At 63.2% G+C, this 2541-nt stretch overlaps 1 long non-coding RNA gene across 1 annotated transcript in view; it reads left to right on the top strand.

Annotated features, from left to right (window-relative positions):
* The first annotated feature begins 478 nt into the window (after nucleotides 1–478).
* The window catches only part of LOC125613141, a 3683-nt gene continuing 1620 nt past the window's right edge, over nucleotides 479–2541 (top strand). Inside the window, exon 1 of the long non-coding RNA XR_007343630.1 lies at nucleotides 479–2295. This is a non-coding gene — a long non-coding RNA (uncharacterized LOC125613141). The remainder of the gene's footprint in view (nucleotides 2296–2541) is intronic.

Here is a 2541-nt window from a genome sequence, read left to right as displayed (position 1 = left end):
TGCTTGGCCACCTGTGTCCCCTGAGGCTGCACCCTTACCTCCATGTGCCTCTTGATCCTCCCATACCACAACCCTCTTGAGAGTCCAGCCTCTTCCAGCTGAGTGGGCAAGGTCCTTCTGTGTGGACAGAGTGTGGGGCGTGGGGTCTGCACAGCCCGTCCACAGCTCCACCCTGCTGCAGCCGTGTGGCCCTGGGCGAGGGCCTCTTCTCCTTCACTACGAGGTGTGATCATGATTGTCACAGTTCACCAGAACGTAGGTGTCCAGACACTCTACAGGGGTCCTGGGTCCCCTCCACTCAGGGCCTCGATGGGCCTATCCCTGGTTTTCTTTTTTCTTTTTTGAGGGCGACAGTGTTTAAGTTGCGTTCCCCCAAAATATGTTCAGGGCAAACCCCAGAACTCACGTGACCTTATTAGGGAGTAGGGTCCCTGCAGAAGGGCCAGTGGAGAGGGGGGTCACACTGCAGCAGGGTGTCCTTACAAGAGGAGTGAGACATGGAGACACAGAAGGCCACCTGAAGAGAGACCAAGGGTTAGAGTGAAGTGACCACAATCCGAGGGACACGCAGAGCCCCAGGAGCTGGGGGAGGCAGGAAGGGAGCCCAGAACCTGGGCGGGAGCAGGGCGCCATGGCACCTTGACCCTGGACTCGTCTCCACACTGTAAACACCCATCTCCGGCTCTGAAGCCTCCCAGCTCCGGTCCCTTGTCACAGCCAGGAACTGAGGGCCGGCTCCCCGGCTCCCGTCTCCTCTGAGGCCCAGCCGGGCAGGTGTGTTGGCCTGGGCCAGGTGGGCGCCTCTGGGCTGGGGAACAGGTGCTACCTGCAGACCTCCGCGTGGGCGCTTGGTGCACGCAGCGCGCCTGTCCTCCCGGCCTGGCCACGAGGGCTCTGTGATGCGCCTGCGTGGTGCTCCAGGTGAGACTGGCGTTGAAGCAGTGGCCAGTGCTGGAATCCCGTCGCGGCCCCTTACAAGTGCTCAGCTGACTTCACCTCTGGGCCCCGGTTTTCTGCTCTGTGCTCGGGGCTGGGGAGACCCACCTGGCTCCCAGGGCATCTGTGAGGACGAAGCCAGACCCTGCTGTCCAGCACACGGCAGACCTGGTCAGAGGCCCCCCCAGGCCTTTTCCCTGGCTGCTCCTTGCCAGAGCACCCTCGCTGCCTGTCCAGGAGGTGGGTATGGCAGGGCAGGGAGGCCATGGGCAGAGGTCCTCCCCGTGCAGACTGCCCAGCCCTAGGTCTCTGGCCACAGCTGTGATTATCCACAGCTGATGGCCAGCATTCCCCCATCCTGCCAGGACTTTCAGGAAAACAGCTGGACGGCTGGTGATTCCCGGGCCCTGCCCTGCCTGGCCGTCCTGGCCAGCTGGACCCTGGGCTCTGCAGGCTCAGAGGAAGCCCAGCTGCTCTCCAGCTTCAGGACAGCCCAGCTGTGGGCCACAGCCTCAGTGACCCTGCAGACCCCTCCCAGCTCAGCTCTGGCCTGCTTCCCTTCCAGAGGGGGCAGAAAGCAGAGCCCCAGCCCACTGGCCCGGGGGTCGGGCAGAGCCATGGCCTCCCACAGGCGGGACATTCTGGAAGCCGTGTGGCCTGAAGAGTCCCTGCCAGTGCCTCCTGCCTGGCCAGGCGTGGGGTCACAGGCGGCGACCTCAGACACAGCAGAACTCCACCCCGTCTTCACCAACCCTGGGGCTGCCGTTAGGGTGAGGAGGCGCCCGTCTCAGGGACTGGCCAGGCCGTGGCGCTGTGGCTCACAGACCGAGATGGGGCTGTGTTGGCCAGTCGGGCAGGGAGCTCCCTAGAACCATCCGACCCCAGCCCGCCAGGCAGGTGCTGGCACCCTGCTTTGCGGAGGCGTCCTTGGCTGCTCGAGGTGCCGCGGCTTGCTGATGCAGACGTCGGGTCACTCGGTCTTGGTGCAGACTGCTCCCCCTTAGGCAGCGGCCCTACTCACATTTTGTCTGTGCACCGAAAACATTGTTCTGAGAAAGGATGCGCTTCACCAGAATGCCAAGGGGCCTGGCACAGAAAGGCTGGGGCCCTGCTTCACAGGGCACCAGAAAACAGCAGCCGTAGTGAGCAGACCAGAGGCTGCCCCAGCTCCCTCGGACACCCAGGCTGCACCGGCACCCAAGTGAGCTCTGCCGGGCAGAACCTGACTCCCGGACGGGGCCCAGGAAACGCGTCCTCACAACTGGCCCCACCCCACTGCCTTGGTCAGCACCGTCAAGGTTGTTGGATTGAGTGTCCTGCCAACGCGGCCTCAAGACAAGCCCCCAGGCCCCACTTCTGGTGAGATTGCTGCCCGGTCACCTCTCTCATTTAAATCCTGGAGCAGCCATGGCCCTAGAGGGGTGGTTTGCAGTGTGACCAAGTCTGGGCTCAAATCCTGGCCCCGTGATATTCTAACAGGATGACCCCAAGTGGTTCCCCAACCGCTCTGGCCCTTGCCTCCCTAACTGTAGACAGATGTAACCACAGAGCTTGCTTGACCACAGATCTGTGAGCCACCCACCCACCCATCCATCACCCGCCCAC

This window comes from Marmota marmota, unplaced genomic scaffold (assembly GCF_001458135.2).
Source record: "Marmota marmota marmota unplaced genomic scaffold, marMar, whole genome shotgun sequence".
Taxonomy (NCBI): Eukaryota; Metazoa; Chordata; class Mammalia; order Rodentia; family Sciuridae; genus Marmota; species Marmota marmota.
The sequence above is the reverse complement of the archived record's forward strand: the minus strand, read 5'-3'. Positions and strand labels throughout refer to the sequence as shown.